We start from the raw sequence: 18,468 nt of genomic DNA, 5'->3' as shown, positions 1-18,468 counted from the left end.
GACTACAGACTGGTAAGGTAACAAATGGATGGTGCTTTAAGCCACTCCTCAGGGCACAATCTACAGCATAGCAATACAGTACGATTTGGACATGCAGCGATAGGGAAGCAGAAATCCAAATGATTGAACCCTATGAACAAGGGTGGCCGGGCCCTGGGAGGTCTTGGAGCAAAGCAAAAGATGAAACCGGAAGGAGACGGGGGCCCAGACACAGAGAGGCCTGAATGCCAGGCTCAGGACATGGACTCGATTTCATGTGCACTGAAGAGCTATTGAAGACTCGTGAGGGAGCAAGGCCCATCCAAGGTGGGCCCTGGATGGAGTGTCCCGAGCTGGCCTGACCAGCCACCCCTGGGGTTACTCCAGACCTACTTCTCCCGACGTCCTGGGGAAGGGACCTGGGAATGCCGCACGTTTAGTAAACACTGAGGTGGCTCTGGAGACGCGCACGTTTGGGAAATGCTCCTATTGGACAAGCGTATAAACAGTTGAATGTTCTGAGTCCACTTCCCAGATCCTCTCTGTGCACAAGGTTTTCTGGGGCTCCTGTGGGCAGAGGACCCCCTGTTTGTGGGAGGGGCGGAGCCGCCTCTGGTGAGTGGGCACCAGAGCCCACCTGGGAGAAGAGGCTATGGGGGACGGATGGGTTCTGGCAGAAGGCCAAGCGAGCCTTTCAGGGCTCCCCCGGAGAGGGGCAGGAGGAGCTTCTCCTTTCCCAGGGGGGAGAACGAGGACGCCCTCCACCCCACACAGGGCAAGTCCCAGAGGTTGCATGGGGTGCCCAGAGGCCCGGGCAACCAGAAGGAGTGAGCATCCTGGGCCAGTGTCTGTTCACCAAGAATAAAACGTGCAGGCTATCCTCTGACCTCTGACCTCTGGGGGGGCTTTGGAGGCAGGAGCTGAGGCATTCCCGGGCGGGCTCAGTGCCACCTTGCTCTTTGGCTCAGAAGTGGCAGCAGCAGCCAGGTCGGGCCCTGCAGAGGGAAGATCACCAACTGTGAGCCTGGTGGTGACCTGGTCTCCTCCACCTGTCTCAACAATCGGATCAGTGTCATCAGCTCCACTTACAGCTGCTGCGCAGACTGAAGAGCAGAGAGAGAAGCCCCACCAGCCCCGGCTGAACTGTGACTCGAGAGCGAGACCCACCAAGCCCGTACCCCTCCCTGGTGACCCGGAGGTCATGTGCTCTGGCGGCTAGCATGCTGTACCCTGAGCCGTGCAGCACTCACCTGCCTGGACAGGTGGGCTGACTCCCCCAACCCCCAGATGGGGGAGCCCTTGGCCCAGAACCAAGGGCTCAGCCTCAGGGTGGGGAGACGTGGCCTAGCAGCCCTTGCTCAGAAGTCCAGCTTCCGCTGACCTGCAGCAAGCCTCTCAGAGCAAAGCCCCGTTGTGAGGTGCTCACTGGTGACTTGCTTTCCCCTTGGCTGGTCAGTAGCCAGGAGCCTGCACCTGCCCCAGCGGGAAGTGGGATTGTTACAGAAAAGAGAGGAAACCTCTCCTCGTTTGGAGGCTTCCCAACCAGGCTTCTGCAACCCAAAAGGAGGGTCTTAGAAAAAGCAGGGCAGGAGTTTCTTTTTTTTATTTTTAAATAAGTGGGTTTTTTTTTAATTGTTTATTTAAATTTCATTTGCCAACATAGTGTAACAATGGTAACAATACAATAGGGGGAGGACAGGCACCACCTAATGGAGGACGGTCGCTTGGGCTGGGTGAGCCGGAGAGGAAAGGACGTGGGACCCTCGGGATTTGGATTCAGAAAGGCAGAAGGGGGCAAATGTCTTCCCAAGCCAGCACTGGGGGGACATTTGGGGACAGGGGGACCAGTCTTTGAAGAGCGGCGTGGACATGATCCATCACACGGAGGCTCAGCCAGTGCCTGAGGATAAGCCACCATCAGAAGGTCACATGTGCGACCATGTGGACAATTACGGTTCTGAGCAGTGACTGACCGCACCAGGACAGATGGGGTCCCCAGGATGAGGGACTTTCAATTCTAAAACCAGACAGTCCCCGGAAAGCCAGGCCACCTGGGTCACCCTAGCCCCAGCACTTCTTCAACCTTCCAGCAGGTTCTCGGCAGCTGGCATCATCCATGAATTTTCCATTGGAAAGACATCTGGGAACCAGGGATTTCCACGCTCTACCAGATGTCCCTGTGCAAACACCATCCCCTCCCTCTTTCCAAAGACCCGACACACTCAGAAGCCCCTCGGGACAGAGGGCGGGAGCAGGGACAGCCAGTGAGTGTGGAAGGAAAAGTCCCCACACTGGTGCTTGAGTGGGTGCAGACCGCCGCGAGGGTCCCCCTGCTGCACCTGCCACATTTGCAGAAGGTGGGCGAAAAGGAAAGATGAACAAGTACCTGGCGTAAGAACTGTGTTAATCCAGGATTCAGCAGACTTCTAGGAAGGGCCACGCAGCAAGTTCTGGCTCTGCACGGCTACCGCAGTCTTCTGTACTTTGTTCATTTTCTTTACAGCCTGTTATAATAATATCAAGTCCACTCTTAGCTTGGCCATTTGGCCCCCGGCCGGAGCTTGCTGAGCCCTCGATGAGCCGGGACTTTTCCTATGGCAGGTAACAGAGGCCAAGCTGTACCGAATGGAAAAGGAGAACCTTTGATTCCTGTAACTAGCGCCCAAGGCCAGGGTGGCTTCAGGCAGCTGAATCCAGGGCTCAGATGAAATCACCAATGATTTCTGTTTCTCCTGCGGTCAGTTCTGCTCACCTAGAAGTCAGCCTCGGTGTCAGGCCGGCCCTCTCCACCCCACGCAGCAGCCCCTCCTGGCCCAGGCGTCTGTCTTGCAGCTCCACAAGCTGCCCCTTCCGCCTTCCCACAAAGCTGCAAGATTGGCGGCTGCTGCCTGCGAGTGCTCGGCTTGGGTCACAGGCCTGTCCCTGAGCCGAGTACCTTGGGCCAGAGCGGGGAGCACGGGCCTGGGTCTCCTGCGGCTCTGGAGCTCAGGTTGGGGTCATTCTCATCCGGATGGCATAGCCTCAGAAAGGACAGGCGGTGGCCCCTGGAGGAAAGTGAGAGCAGGGGAGCGAGTGTCGGGCAGGAAGAGAAACAGTGTCTGTGACACACAACAGATGTGGAGGTTGCCGTCTGTCCATCCTGCAGCGTGGACAGCCCAGGCTCTAGCTGGGTGGCAGGCACGTGGGAGCCGCCTCTTGGGGAAGTGGGGAGGCCCAAACAAGAGACTTCTTTTCAAGCCCATGAGGCAGCATCCCCGTGGTGTCTGCCCACCTTCCAACCATGGGCCGGGGCTGTGGCCAGGCCCTGAAGAGGGGGGACTGTGGGCCCTGATGGGGGGGCTGCAGGCCTTGATGGGGGGGCTGCGGGTCCTGATGGGGGGGCTGCGGGTCCTGATTGGGGATGGGGGCTACAGGTCCTGATTGGGGGGGCTCCAGGTCCTGATGGGGGGGGCTGGGGGCCCTGATAGGTTATGGGGTCTGTGAGCCCTGATGGGGGGTCTGCGGGCCCTGATGGGGGTGGGGGCCGTGGGCCCTTGTGGGGGAGCTGCGGGCCCTGGTGGGGGTGGGCTGCTGGCCAGGACTGGCCTCTGCTACACAGGACAGGATGGCACACAGAGTCTGACCAGGGGAGAAGGGGAGGATGGACTCTGGAGCACAACTGGCAGTCCCTCGCCCTCTAGATTCCTGTCACATCGCGGCCCTGTCCACACCCCTGCCCGACACGTCCCAGGCTGCTCATTATATTTCTACGGGTCCCTTGTAGGCGTTTGATTTCACAGTTTCGGGTCGGGAGTGTGTGTCCCCCAGCTCCTTAGCCTTAGTGCAGGAGACCCTATACCCAGGGTCAGGTCCTGCACCGACCTGCCCGGTCATCCCACTGGCACTGGGACCCTATGTGCTCCCCCCGCCCCACGTTCACCACACCTCTGGCTTTCTCACCCCTTCTCCTCCTCAAATGCTTCCCCCCTCCGCCAGTCCGGATTAGGTTTGCCTGCATATTATAATAAAACAAATAGCTGTGCTTAAACTAGATACGTGTGTATTTTTCATAAAAAGAAATCTCAATGTAAGAAAAGTAGGTATAAAAGCCATATATGGGGACCCCTGGGTGGCGCAGCAGTTTAGCGCCACCTTCAGCCCAGAGCATGATCCTGGGGTCCTGGGATTGAGTCCCACATCAGGCTCCCTGATTGGAGCCTGCTTCTCCCTCTGCCTGTGTCTCTGTCTCTGTCTCTCTCTCTGTGTGTGTCTCTCATGAATAAATAAATAAAAATCTTAAAAATAAAAAAACATACACGTCATCAGGGCCCCAGGCTCCTGCCAGCTCATCACTCTGCCTCCTCGGGTTCGTGTGTATGTGTGTGTGTGTGTGTGTGTGTGTGTGTGTGTGTGTGTGTCCCTTCCCCTCTGAGTGCAACATGGCTGCTAGAGCGCTGCCATCACGTCTACGTTCCAGGCTGCAAGATGGAAGGAGCCCAGAGAAGGACCTGCCTCTCCCCACCCCTGGACACTCCCACTTCCTTCTCTCTGGCCAGGACTGGGTCATGTGACTATCTCCAGCAGCAAGGCAGGCTGGGAAATGTAGTTTTCCAGCTGAATGGCATACACCCAGCTAAAATTGGAGCTCTGTCCTGAAGGCAGGTGGGGTGATGGATATTGGGGCGCAGAATCGCCCACCTCTCTCCACCCTGTGATCTACTCAGATGTCCCCGGCCTGGATCCACCCAGCCTGTGGGCAACTGACTATTCGGACCTCCTCCTTGGAGGGGATGGGGGGTCAGCTCAGCCCAGCCTGCAGCCAGGTCCAGGAATTCTGTGCCAAAGGATAAAGAAATAGGTGGGCGCCCCCCCCCGCCCCTCCCCCGACTGCTGGCTTCCTGTTCACAAGAAGAGCGTGGAGCAGGACCCACTGTGGGCCGACCCAGGGCCAGGGAGGCACAGCACAAGGGCTCATTAGCTAATGCAGACACTTTTGTTTCTGCTCCTTGTCACGTCCTCGGTCATATATTTAACTTCACGTGCTCTCCGGGTCTCCGAAACCGGGTGTCTTCTTTAGAAAACGGGGCTGAGTCACTAGCTCCCCCCAAGCCCTCAGGGAATGGGAAACTGAACCAGGCCAAGGCCTAAAGAAGCCGGGTCACCTGTCTGCGCTGGCATTGCGGCTGTAGCTGTAATCCTATTTCCCAGGTTGGTCTCCCCAAATTAATAGGGTGTTTGTTCTTTGTCTCAGATACCAAGAACCCTGGCACCAGGGCTGACCGCTGACTGCGGCGACATCCACACCCCGTGTGACTCATAGTCCAACTATCAGGTCAGAGCCCTGGCTTTAGGGGTGGGCAGAAAGTAGCTCAGGAAGGGAGAAAGCTGCCAGGGTTGCCCCGTGGCCCCAGCATCCAAGGGGGCCCCCGGGGGCTCTTGCACCCCCTCCTCCAGCTGCAGCAAGCAGATCCAGCATCCTCCCCGTGGGCTGGGGTCCCCGGCCTGGCCACACAGACTTCCTTGCCTGGGTGCATCCCCAGTTTAGGGCCCCAGGAGGTGGGCACACTGACCCCACCCCTCAGCATGTCCCCCCACCATGACGGGGGCTCCTTATCTTGGCCCAAGACACACGCAGGCCACCAGAAGGCAGCAGCCAGGGCGTCAGGGCAGGATCCAGTCCTGGGCCCAGAAAATACCTTTGTAGCTCAAATTCTGGGCCTCAGGTGGGTCAGCTGCGAAATGGGAGGTTGTCACCAAGGCCGAGGCCCGGGTCAGCCCTACTGCCCTGTGACCCTTCATCTGGGCTGCATTCCCACCCTGCGGAATGAATGAATGAATGAATGAGGTGATGCCTCTGCCCTGGCTCATCAAAACCTGTTTCCCTCCTTGGCACCTGGAGGGCTCTCCCTCTGCTTCCCACTCGCCTCCAGCAGGGTTTCACTGAGGGAAACACCCCATTCGGAGCTGCTGCTAAGGCACCTGGGGTCCCAGGCTCGAGTAGGTTTGAACCCGGCCACCCCCATGCTCCCCATGGGGCTCGGGGGTGCCACTCCTCCCCGGGGCGCCTCATCAGAAGGGCGCTAATGCCCACGTCACTGGGGGCTCCTGGGGGCTGGGTCCCAGGCCCTGGACGGGAGAGCACGAGGTGGGGCCAGAGGCAGGATCTGGCGGGGGGTCTGCGGGCACCCTGGCTGCCTTCTCTGTGGGGAGCTGGTGGCTCGTGGGGTTGGGAGTCCTGCCCGCATCCTCCTCCTCCTCCTCCTGCGCCAGGTGGGCTTCTGGGTCCCCCAGGGAGGGCCGGGGTGGATCCGGGCTGGGCCACGCACAGAGCCCTACCTCTGCGAAAGTGGGTCCGGCCAGCGTGCCCCTTTGCTGCCCCCTCCCCGACCACGGGGACGGCGCCTGCATTTCGCACCATTCACTTCTCAGCCTGCTGGGCTCCTCCTCCGGGCTTGTGGTGACCGGTGACCAGTCCTCCCTGCAGGTGAGCCCTCCCCTCCCTGCCAGGTGAGCCCTGCCCTCCCTGCCTAGTAAGCCCTCCCCTCCCTACAGGTGAGCCCTCCCCTCCCTGCCAGGTGAGCCCTGCCCTCCCCACCTTGTGAGCCCTGCCCTCCCTGCAAGTGAGTGATGGCTAACACAAGGCGCAGAGAGGCCTGGCCACAGGAAGTCAAGTTCAATCCCCTTCGTCCTTCCCTTTATAAAGGCTGGGGCTTTTAGGGCCTGCTCCCCAGAGATTGGACCCCGCGTGGGGAAGATTCTAGGGCTGGGAATCAGCCACCAGCTCCCTCCCTTGGGCACAGTTCTTCTGGAGAGGAGCCCCCGCCCCCCGCAGAACAGTTGCCCTCTCACCCGTTGACGTGCCTCAAACACACGTTGACATGCCTCAAACACACGCGTCTTGCTGCATCCCTGGCTGGTTAAAGTACCCTCGGAGCTGGCAGGGGGAGAGGGGCTACTGATCCTGCCCCAGGCCCTCGGAGCCAGTGTTGACGGAATGACAGTTCCCAGGGGCGCTGCTGGGTGGCTCAGTAATTGAAATACATCAGATCAGGGCCCCCCGGGTGGCTCAGCGGTTGAGCATCTGCCTTCCGCTCAGGGTGTGATCCCAAGGGTCTGGGATCGAGTCCCACACTAGGGTCCCCGCAGGGAGCCTGCTTCTCCCTCTGCCTCTCTCTCTGCCTCTGTGTGTCTCATGAATAAATAAAATCTTGTAAAAAGAAAAGAGTCACGTGGGATCTCCGCGCCTCACAGGGGGACAGCAGTGGCAGCAAATATGTAAACACATAAAGCAAGTGCATTTTGGACCGGCTTGGTCGATGGGGTCCACCTGGCGGATGCATCGTCCTCCGGCCAGGGAGGTGCCATTTCGGGCTGAGCTCCTACGAGCCCAGAAACAGGGGTGCGCCAGGACTTTCGCTATCCCCCAGGACCTGTGACCCAGGACGGCAAGTGTGGACGCCCCGGGCTGCGGACAGGCCGAGGGCCTGCTGTCCCGGCCCAGCAGGGAGGCGGGGGGCTGCTGGCAGCCTCTCGGGGCGCAGCGTCCACAGTCACTTGGGACAGAGGCCTGGTGGCAGCAGGAGGAGGGAGGAGACCACCCGCCGAGTGTGACGGTGGCCCAGAGCCCAGGCCCCGGGGACAGCTGTAGACACTGACCAGGGCCGAGGCCCGTGGGGACCATGCAGGGGTGTCCAGGGAAGGCTTCGGGGGGTGGCTGAGCCCTGAGGGATGAGCCAGTGCACAGTCCACGAAGCAGTCTTCCGGGCCGAGGGAGCAGCTTGAGTAAAAACATGGAGCTGATGGGATCCCTGGGTGGCGCAGCGGTTTGGCGCCTGCCTTTGGCCCAGGGCGCGATCCTGGAGACCCGGGATCGAATCCCACATCGGGCTCCCGGTGCATGGAGCCTGCTTCTCCGTCTGCCTGTGTCTCTGCCTCTTTCTCTCTGTATGACTATCATAAATAAATAAAATTAAAAAAAAAAAAAAAAAAAAAAAAACATGGAGCTGAGCGGGAATAAGGCTTGGCAGCTGAGTGGAGTTGGGGGGGCCCCCAGTGGGAGGTCAGTGGCTTCTCTTCAGCAGCTCCGGGGCTGTGATCTGTAAAATGGGGTAGGTGCCTGCCTGTCCCCACAAGGTCCCTGCAGGCGCCTCCCTGTGCTTCCCAGGAGCACTGTCCCTGCACCCCATCCTCATCGAGAGCCTCCAGCCCCCCATCATCCCCGCACCACACAGACTGTCCCCAGGGACCCCTTCACAGTCCATTTTGGGCACATCACCCAGAGCATCCTGTCCCAGCTCTTCTTCACAGGAAGACTCCTGAAATCTTTTTCAGCCCACCTCGGTGGCTGGCCCCTCCTCCGGGGAGCCCTCCAGGTTGCTCCAGGCAGCCTGAGACACTCCCTGCCTGTGGCCTGTACAGCCCCTTTGCCTCCATGTCAGCCTGGATCCCATGCGCTGTGTCTGTCACTTTCCCCTCCAAGAGAAGCCTCTGAGCAGATCTGGGACTAATGGCTGCCTGCACCCTGCCTTACCCCCAGCAACCTGAGTCCAGAGTGGTGCCTGGGGCGTGTGCAGCAGGGACATGAGCGTGACCTATGGCCGAGGCTACTGTGGGCTGCCCAGTGATGACCACTCAGACAGCTTCTTTGGCAAGTGATGGTGGGGGTGGGGGTAGAGGGGGTGGTGAGAGTGGTGGTGATGGTGAAGTGTGCTGGGGAAGGGGGGAGGGGGGAGGGTGTCACAGTGGGGGTGATTTTAGAATATAACAAGAAGGAAAATCTCTCCACCCACTGGATCCTGTTTTGAACCTGGATCTCCCACCACATGTTCCAGGCCCTGGACAAGAGCCACCTACCTCTGCCTCAGTTTTCCATGGAAGTGATGGGAGAAGATGTGTTAGGTGACCCAGTCACCCTCTAAAAAGTTCTGCACCCAATTCTGACGAGGTTCTTTCTCCCAACCAAGCAATCCTTGCACACCAGCTGGGCGTCCTACAGTTGGACTTGGTGTGCCACTGAGTTAAGGGCCTGGTCTCACAAATCTGCCCCCCCAACCCCCGCAGACACAAGTCCCCATCGTCCCCTGGCTCCTGGCGGACGGTGACAAAGCAGAGATTCCCCATGACCCCTCCCTGGGTTCCGTGAATTTGCTAGTGAGGCTCACAGAGAAACGCCCCTGTCCCAAGCAAGGGCTGCAGGCAGGGGTGCATCCAGGAGCAGCCACAGGCCTGCAGGGGATGACATGGAAGGCGGGCTGCGGGGAGGAGCTGAATGCTCTCACGGCAGGTCCTCCCGGGTCTCCACTTCCTTCCTGAGGCCCAGGGATGACATCACTGGGGACCACTGGGGACCCACCGGACCTGCACGCCAGCCCCTCTGCTCCAGGGGTTGGGGAAGGGGGCAGGGAGGTGGACGCTGAGAACTCCAACCCGCTGCCCACCGCGTGGGTTCTTCTGGGGACCTGCCCCCACCCTCAGGGGTGGGCCAGAAGCCACTTTGTTAGCATGACAGAGGACACTCAGGAAACCCCCAGGGGGCTCTGCAGCAGAGGTGGCCTGAGGACCCGCTCAATGGTTCTTATTAATCATGACTCAAGGGGACCCCAGGGTGGCCCAGCGGTTTAGCGTCTGCCTTCAGCCCAGGGTGTGATCCTGGAGCCCCGAGATGGAGTCCCACGTCTGGCTCCCTGCATGGAGCCTGCTTCTCCCTCTGCCTGTGTCTCTGCCTCTCTCTCTCTCTCTCTCTCTCTCTCATGAATAAATAAATAAAATCTTTAAAAAATAATAAAAATAATAAATTCTTAAAAAAAAAATCACTACTCACCCCTCCAAGCTCCCCCCACCCAGTGCTGGGCCTCTTCGCTGTGTGGTCATCCTCTCCTCTGCCGGAGGCCCACGGTTGGGGGGCGGGGACGGAGGCAACTGGGAGGAAGTGGGTCCCTGTGAGATGGGGCCCCAAGGTGACCAGCCTGGTGACACCGCCCCTTCCTGGGCTCACAGCCTCTTTAGCCCCTTGGGGCAGTAACACCCCTCACTCCTGCGAAATGCGACTTTTCTGCCGCCCCCCCCCCCCCCCGCGCCCTGCCCTGTGTGCCTCCGGACCCTCCCCAGGCGGCCCCCCTTGACCTTGGGGTTTCTCCTCCGGATCCCCGACTACGCGCAGTGTGCCCACCAGAGGGCGCTCTGCAGCCGGGAAAGGACGGGGCGGGGGGCGGGGCTCAGGACCCAGCGGGAGGGCCAAGCGCCCAGAGGGCGGGGCGGCCTGGGTGGCCCTGAGCAGGTCCCTTCGCCCGTCGGTGGGCCCCCGACCACCGGGGCTCGAGCTGCTGTGAATGTGGGTGCCGGCCCACGCCTGCCCTGCGCTTCCCTGGGGTTCACCCACGCGTGGAGTTGTCAGCCACAGGCTGTGTTTTGCTTTTTTTTCCCATTTTTAAAGATTTGTTAGCGAGAGAGCAAAGGGGGAGGGGCTGCGGGAACCTCCAGCAGACGCCCCGCTGAGCGCAGAGCGTGGGACTTGATCCCACGACCCTGGGAGACCCTGGGACGGTGACCTGAGCTGAAGCCAAGAGCCAGAGGCTCAACCAGCTGGGCCCCCCGGCGCCCCTGTGTTTTGCCCTTTGAGGAGCTGCCCAACTGTGTTCCCCGGGCCTGGGCCGTGCACATGGGGGGGGCCTGCATCTGGGAGGGGCCCTGTGTCCATGTCCTCTGGGTACTTCCCCCGTGTTTTTATGTGTATTATGATGGTTTTAGCCTCCTAGTGGACGTGAGGTGCCTCTTTGCACTTCGTGTCCTTTTATGGTTGACTTACACACCCTGTGCTCTTCCTGGTGGTCGCGGGGGAGAGGGACCCTAAAGCCAGCCTAATGCCCTGTGGCCAGGGCAGCAGTAGGGCCGAGGCTGGGGAGAAGTCACCACTTCAAGGGAGATTCTGGAAGGCGTGGGAGGCAGTGAGGTGGGTTGGCCAGCAGAGCAGGTGTGAGTCTGCTGAGCTCCAGGCTGGAGACACCTGCGCAGGGGTGGAGCATGGGTGGTCCTCCTTGATGGTGGCGGAGAGGGTGGGAGGAGGGAGCGTGAGCTACACACACACACACCTGCATGCACACCCCACATGCACACGCCTTACATGCACTACACTCATGCACGCCCCAGACACTATACACACGGCACACGCATGCACACCCCACGCACTACACACCCATGCACGTGCACACACCACAGAGGGAAACACACACCCCACCCACATACACATCCTGCACACACGAGCATGTGCACACGTACACACACGCACTCAGTCTCTGAGGACCGCGGACTGTGCCACCGTCACAGCTCACTCACTCAGCGGTATGCCCACCAGCAAGGGCTTCTCACAGCCTGCCGTACGCCAGCTTTATGCAGAGAGATTTTGGAGATTCCAAAATAAGCCAAAACTCGAACACCTTCCCCTTGGGAAAACAAAACAAAACCCAGCAGAACCGAGTCTAGCAGGAGAGAAACCCAGAGTTGCTCAATCCACGCTTCTCGGCGCTGGAAAAGCTTGGGCTGCAGGAGAGAGCAGATCTTGGAGGGCTTCTATGAGGCAGTGCGGCCTGGCCAAGCCTGTGGGAGGAGGCGCAGAGGCCAGAGTGCAGCCGGCAGAGGGTACAGGGTACAGGACCCGCGGGCCCGGGTGTGGCTGGGCTGGACCCCGGGGGAGCGCCACAGGCTGGGGATGGTGGCCTGCACGCGGGGCCGAGGCCTGGGCAGCAGCTGTGTCCACAGCCAGGGACCAGGGAGCAGGAAGGCTGGGAAGGCCCCGCCGCTGCACCTCTGGCGGGGAGGGCAGCTCCCTGTGCCACCCCGGGGCCCTGGCCCTCCCAGCGGGCACTGTTGGCCGGGCGGCCAGGCCATCATCCTGTCCCCAGCGGCCAGCCCTGGTGTCTCGGAGGGAGGGGCCCCTGAACGGTCACTGGAGTTCCCGGGCCCCCAGTGCCAGCTGCTGGCTCCACCAAAAGGAAGGCTGGTCTGTGGCGAGGAGCGCAGGCCCAGCCAGGTCACGGCCTCCCTGCTCAGGGTGCTCTGCAGAGAGCCTGCGGGCTTCCCGGGGCCCGGGCCAGGGGGCGGCTCCAGGGTGAGCAGACCAACCAGCAGACCAACACCTTGGGGTGCTGTATGGGCGTCAGGATCACCAAGCCGGGCGGGGTGCGGAGAGAGGTGCCCTGCCAGGTGGGGCTCAGGCAGGGACAGCAAGGTATGCGCCACTGGGGAGAACGTACACAGTCCCAGCGGCTACGGCGGGAACCAAGACAGGCACAGCCCAGAGCTGGCGATGGGGGTGGGGGTGGCAGTGGCAGACCACACAACAGCAACCTGGCAACAGAAGGAACCCTATGCCAGGGCAGAGAGGAAGGCAAGCGAAGGGGGAGCACTGTGGCGGGGGCCCCGAGGAGAGCCTGCTGGACAGCGGGCACAGCTTGTGCAAAGGCCCTGCGGTAGAAAGAAGGTCCGCAAAACCCAAGGGTGCGGACTGCCACAGAGGCACAAGTGAGGAGGGTGAGATTTTTCTAAAGCCCCCCCACTGACCCTCCCCCCCACCGCCCCAGGCAGGGGCTTAGAGCCCCTCATTATATTAAAGCTGAGAGGAATCAGGCTCCAGTCCAACGGAGATGCCTCCTCTGGGAATCTGGCGCCCTAAGTCACAGAGCCTGGCTGCGGGTTCACTCCAGGACACGTTGCCTTCCTGTGTGGCTGCGATGGGGGTGGGGGGGTAGGAATCTGGCCCTGGGCCACCCCTCCCCCGCGGCGCATTGTCTGTGCTGCAGCCGGAAGCAGCTCCTGGCCCAGGCGGGCGGGGCCTGGGGACAGTGAACCAGTGACCGGCTCCTGTCTGCCCAGAAGCCTCTGGCGGCGCCACTCTCCGCGATCAGCGCCCCTCTGCCCGGCCTGGAGCCGGGGGCTGCGGGAGGGTCACCCACCCAGGGCCCCCGGGCCCACCCAGGGCCTGAGGCTGACCGGCTGGACGTGGCAGGCTGGCCTCTGCCTCCTAGCACAGCCACTCAGGCCGGGATGCCGCCGGAGTCCTGGGCCCCCCACTCAACCGGGCGGGTGATCGACCCGCCGTGGCCCTTACTGCGCATGCCCTCCTCGGCCAAGACCTAAGCTACAAGAGAAATGTCTCTGGGACCGGCCACCCCATCCTCCCCAAAGGAGAACAGTCCAGCTCTTAGGCTCCGCTCAGCCTGCGCGGCCACAGAGCCTCAGGTCCCAGCCCCACAGGAGGGACTTCGCATCTGAGGCTCCAAGTTTAGTCGGTGGGGATCGGGAGGGAAGAGGGTGCACAGGCCAAACCCGGGAACCCCTAGGCGTCCGCTGGTCCCATGGGCCACTGTGGGGTGGGTGGGGGGCTGCAGGGGCTGGGATGTCAGCCTGACCCTCCCTGCAAGCGCTCTGTGCCTGGAGCATCCTCGAGGAAAGATGAGCACATCCAGCCCAGGGAAATGGATTTCGGAGCTGAATTTGCATCCAGAGCCCTGCAGACTCAGCGATGCTGCTCAGCAGGGTAAAGTGAGTCAGCTTCGTGTCCTTATTCTCCAGCAGCGCCTCACAGCTTCAGGGACACAGCCGGGGAGGCCCTGCCTCTGACACCATGCACCCAGGCAGGCATCATGCTCTCCTTGGGGAGCCTCAAGTGCAGACCTGCCCTTGCGGGGCCACCACAGCAGGCAGAGGCCAGCCCGGCCCTGTCCTCGGGTCACCCACCCTTCTCGGGTCCACCCCTCACCCCGCCGAGCCTGCAGCGGCGCCAGCTCCGAGTCACGGGCTCGTCATCTCCCCAGAGCCACTGTCGGGGACGAGAACTCATGTTGGCGAGGGCTCTGGCTTCTAGAAGCTTCCTTTGTTGTGTTTCTTTCAAAATGTCTCAGCCGTGCTTTCCCAAGTCTATTTTAATGTTTAAAGCTGGCAAGAGTCTCTGCGATTCCCCCCATGAGACGTCTCCCTCTCCCTGCCGCTGCCTGGCCGCGCGTGTTGGCGGGCACCGCGCACCCTAGCGCCAGGCAAGGATGGCTATGTCCCTTTGTCAGACGAGCTGTTGCGTCCAGGTGATTGAGCAGTTCGGACCTGTGTGCTGGGTGTGAGCCTCTGAGGGCCTGGCACACACTCCCCCCACTGCATCCCCGGAGGCTCACTGAGCCTCCATCCCCCCCTCCCTGCTCCCCACTCCCTGGGCCCAGGGAAGCCCCGCCTCCCAGTCTTTGCCAACATGGGCCTCTCTGCCCCAGCAGCACCAGCTCACAAGGTCATGTCAAAGGACCGAAAGGCGTCAGGTCTTGCCCAGCAAAGATTTGGGGGTATGACAAAGATGCCACAGAATGTGTAATTAAAAGTGGAGGTAAAAAAAAAAAATGACGGAAAGCCAAGGCAAGAGGCTGGATCTAAGTGGAGCAAGAAACTGGCTCACCACTTTGGGTCAGAACTCCCCGGCAGTCAAGGCAAAAAGGGAAAGCCTTTGGCAATTTATCCAAGTTTGAAGGCATCCAGTTTTACTCCTGAAGCTTCCCTCCCGGGGAAGGTATCACGGGGACTGGGGGTCAGTGTGGAATTTCCTTCCATCCTGTGTACATTCCGAGCAGCAGCTTGGGCCAGAGTTGGGCCGGGCTTTGGGTGAAGCCCCAGATCAGGCCACTGGGGACATACTGGCCTCCAGCTTACCAGGCCCTCAGCACGTGCCTGTCCCCACACCCAGCTTCGTCCTCATGGTGGCCTGGCCCTGGCTTTGCCACTCCCTCAACCGGGCAAGTACAGAAAGGGAAGAAAGGCAGGCTGACCCTTGGGCTGCAGCCGGCCCGTCTGTCCTTGGAGCGCCTTCTCCCAGCGTTGACCGACCCCGTGAGCCCGCCCCGGGCACCCTGAGCCCTGGGCCATGTCCTTGGCACCTCGTGATCCCAGCCAGGTGCCTGTGGGCAGGCCGGAGGCTGCGGCCCTCCGCGTGACTCCCAGCACTGCCCACTCCGCCCTCCCCGAGCCACTGCGCAGCCCGGGGCCCTTGCAGTCCAGCAGGTGCAGAGCCCACGGAGGCCGGGAAGTGTCATTCACTGTGACAAGAGGGTAGGTGCCCAGACACACCGCTCACAGATGCCGGCTGCCAACCTGTGCCAGTTTCTGCCTTTGCCACTAACAGAGTGTCCCCGGGAGACGGAGGCTTTGCACGGCCTTTGCATTGTGCTCACGGTCTCCCTGGGTCCAGAATTTGGCAGGCACAGCAGGAACACCTCCCCTCTGCTCCACTGAGTCGGGGCCTAGCTAGAGGTGGCTCGGGGTCAGGAGCGGGAACCACCTGCAGGAGGGTCGGCTGACCACTGCCCGCTGGCGGCCGAGGCCGAGACCAAGACCCTAGCACATGGCTGCTCCTGCCTGGCTGGTCCCAAGCGTGAGCACCAAATGGAGCCAGTGGAAACATGGGGCTGCCCAGCCCTGCCCCGAACTCTCATGGTGCCCTTCCAGCACCTTCTACCCACAGAGAGGAGGGGAACCAGATGCTGCCCCCAACGAGGCCTGGCAAAGTTCTAGAAGAAATGCTGTAGAGCTCCCACTGGTCATCGGCTTTAGGCGGTATCCTCTGGGCTTCCACACCAGGAATACGCGTGGCTGCTCTGAACGGTTTCTCGAAAGCCAAGGGGCACTCGGCAGTTGCCATCCTGCTTCTCGGGGGCTTTGCTGGCCACTTGCCCTTGACGTTGCCAGACCCACGGCCCACCCGCTCCCGCCGGCCCTGGAGGCTGGTCTGGACGGATGCGGGCAGGCTCCCCGTGTCCTGACGTTGGGCTTGGCTGGTGGGAGGTGCTGGCTGGAGGCCCCAGGCTTGGGACCCTTGCCCCCCACCCACACACCCCAGCGGCCGCCCCAGCCAGCTCCTCCTTCCCTGCAGCTGTCCTCAGCTCTGCCCAGACCTGTGTCCCTTTGTTAAATGCTCCTCAAGTGACCCAACCCGAGGGTGCCATCTGCTTCCTGTGCATAGGGGCCTTGTCCCGACGCAGAAACCCCAGGCAGAGAGGAGGTGTCCACTCTGAGAAGGTGTCCCCACCCCCGGGGCCCCACTGTCCACGGTGCCAGGTCAGCCTCCTTCAGAGGAGGCTGCTCTGCAGAGGTCACTGCCCAGGGGTGGGGACAAGGCTGAGCGTTTTAACTCCAGAAAGACCAGGCCCAGGAGGGAGCTGGCGCCAACTCAGCTGCATAAACAGCCACGGTCTGGTTTGCAGGCCCTGCTGCCTGGCTGCCCCGCACTCTGGAGGCCACTCAAGGCCAAGAGCAGGGCAATATCCCTCGTAGAGGTGGGGGCAGCCCCCCAACCCTCCACATCCGTCCCAGCTCCCAATCCCACAGAAGGCACTGCCGCGGGCAGCCAGAGGGAGGGACAGAGGACAGACGGAGGGACAGATTGTGGAGGCTGTGCGGGAAGGGGGCAGGTGGGGGTGCAGCCTGAACCGGTTGGGGACTTGGGGGAGGAGGATGGAGCTGGGATTCGGAGGGTGGGGTGGGAGGCGCCCATGCACTCTGTTTCAGGAAGGCCTGGCCTGGTGGGGGGCATCACCCTTCCTGTCCTCTTTCCTCACATCCCTAGAGCTCAGGGCCCCCACTTCCCAGGGCCTCGGGGGCCGCGTCGCGAGAATGCATTCTTGAGGAGGCCTGGCCCTCACCTTAAGAGGTTCCTTTTGATTTAACCCCCAAATAATCATTTCTCAGCTTTCCTAATTGCATCCAGCTGCGCAGGGCCGCCAGGCCTCATGGTGGCTTCCCTCCCACCTCGATACCCCTGGCCTGGGAGACCCTGGGACCTGGGGGTGATGAGAGCTGGGTGCCAGGCCCCAGGGCGGCAAAGCTCACCTTAGCCGGGCCCGTGGGGACACCGTGGCCTTCCGTGGGGGGGACGAATGGATGGCCTTCCCAGCCATTGTCCCCGGGGCCACTCGCAGTGCAAGGTCAGACCTCCTGGAGCCTGCCAGTCCAGCGATGACCCCTCCCTCACTCCTGGCCTCCAACACCCCCACCCAAGCCTTCCGTGATGCCACCCTCCTCCTCAGGGCCACTTTGGTCCCTCCCATGATCTCCCTGCCAAGCCCCACATCCCCAGGAATGAGTCCCTCCCTCCTGCTCCTGGCTGCCCAACCAAGAGGATTGACATCAGCCACGTGTCTGTCCCCCAGACTGGGAGAACCCAAGAGCAGGGCCACATCTCCTTCCTTTCCAAATCCCTCGTCTCCATCCACCAACACTGCTGGAGACGACGCGGTGTTTCCTGCCTAGCAGGCTTCCAGCGTCTTCTGTGCATTCACCGTGCTCTGTGATGTGAGCACCGTCATCACCCTGCTACGGCACAGAGAGGCTGAGTGAGCTGCCCAGCGACCCACAGCCAGATGGGGGGTTGCTAGACCAGCAGCTGAAGGACCCGGGGCCGGGCCCAGCCCTGGTGTGTTTGTGACAGGACCGTCCTGGGCCTGGTTTCCTCTGCTTGCTGTGATGGCCTAGGTCGCAGGACAGCACGCCAGCTGCACCTGGGTTAACTGCATGCACTCCCTCTTCCATGTCAGAGCATCTGATCCAGGGTCTTGACCCCCAGTGGACCCGCCCCTGCCCTCCCAGTGGACCCACCTCATGACACCCTCTCTGCCTGAGCATCAGCTCCTTCTGAGGCCAGTCTCCCAGGACAGGGGGGCTGAGGGCACGTAAATGACATCAGAAGTCATAGCAAGACTGGCTGCCTGGCTGAGCCCTCAGGCCCTGGGCTCGGAAGCTGGGTGCTGCAGGGACAACCTGGGCAGGAGCAGGAGCCTCAGTCCCTGTCCCCGGCCCCCTGCCAGGACCAGGCTAAGCCTCCCACCTGCCAGTCTTGCTGCCCATAAGTCATACAAATAGGATGGTGCCCATTCCTGTCTCCTTCCTGGTGGGAAATCCCGGGAGATGTGGAAATGCTTGGGAGATGCTCACCTGCCCTCCACCTGCCCCATCCCCCTTGAGACTCAGGGCTACAGATGTGCGGCTGATGATCAGACATTGTGGATTCTGGCCCTGGCCCCACCCAGACTTGGTGTCGGGCCCATCCTACACTTGGTCAAATCCTCCCTCTATCTGGAACTCAGTTTCCAGCACCAGCAACAGTTGACGCCTGGGTTCAGTTGGATGGTGTCTCTTCTACCTCTAAAACCCTATGGCTCTGCTGGATCCCTGTGTCATCCCCAGCCCGGTGCCAGCAGCATGCCCACTGTGATGGGTACCCAGGCAGGGCACCAGGAACCAGGGAGCGGGTGGGTGGTGCAGTCTGGTTGAAGAGCCTGAGGGTGCGTCATGGATACCAGGGAGGTGAAGGGTGTCAGACTTTAGAGACCGGAGGGCATCACGTGAGCAAGCACCTGGAGACGGGATCCACTGGTTCTCCTACCTCGGCCCCCGTGATGCTGCTGGAAAAGCGTGTCCCCAGAAGTGCATTCCACGGTGTGGCCACCATGCATCCTCGGGCAGGTTGTTAGACCCCTCTGAGCCCGT

General features: G+C 61.3%; 1 long non-coding RNA gene across 2 annotated transcripts; it reads right to left on the bottom strand.

Moving 5' to 3' along the window:
* Window positions 1–351: 351 nt before the first annotated feature.
* LOC121492125 lies at window positions 352–9,914 on the bottom strand. 2 transcript variants are annotated; one of them, XR_005988112.1, is made up of 3 exons: window positions 9,779–9,914; window positions 2,366–2,483; window positions 352–974 (listed from the first exon to the last, which is right to left on the bottom strand). It is a non-coding gene; the product is annotated as an uncharacterized LOC121492125 (long non-coding RNA). The 2 variants fall into 2 exon arrangements; XR_005988113.1 differs by lacking the exon at window positions 9,779–9,914 and adding an exon at window positions 2,915–3,024.
* Between the last annotated feature and the right edge of the window lie 8,554 nt (window positions 9,915–18,468).

Source organism: Vulpes lagopus, chromosome 5 (assembly GCF_018345385.1).
Source record: "Vulpes lagopus strain Blue_001 chromosome 5, ASM1834538v1, whole genome shotgun sequence".
Classification (NCBI taxonomy): domain Eukaryota; kingdom Metazoa; phylum Chordata; class Mammalia; order Carnivora; family Canidae; genus Vulpes; species Vulpes lagopus.
Note: the sequence above shows the minus strand (reverse complement) of the source record. Positions and strands in the feature narration are given on the sequence as shown.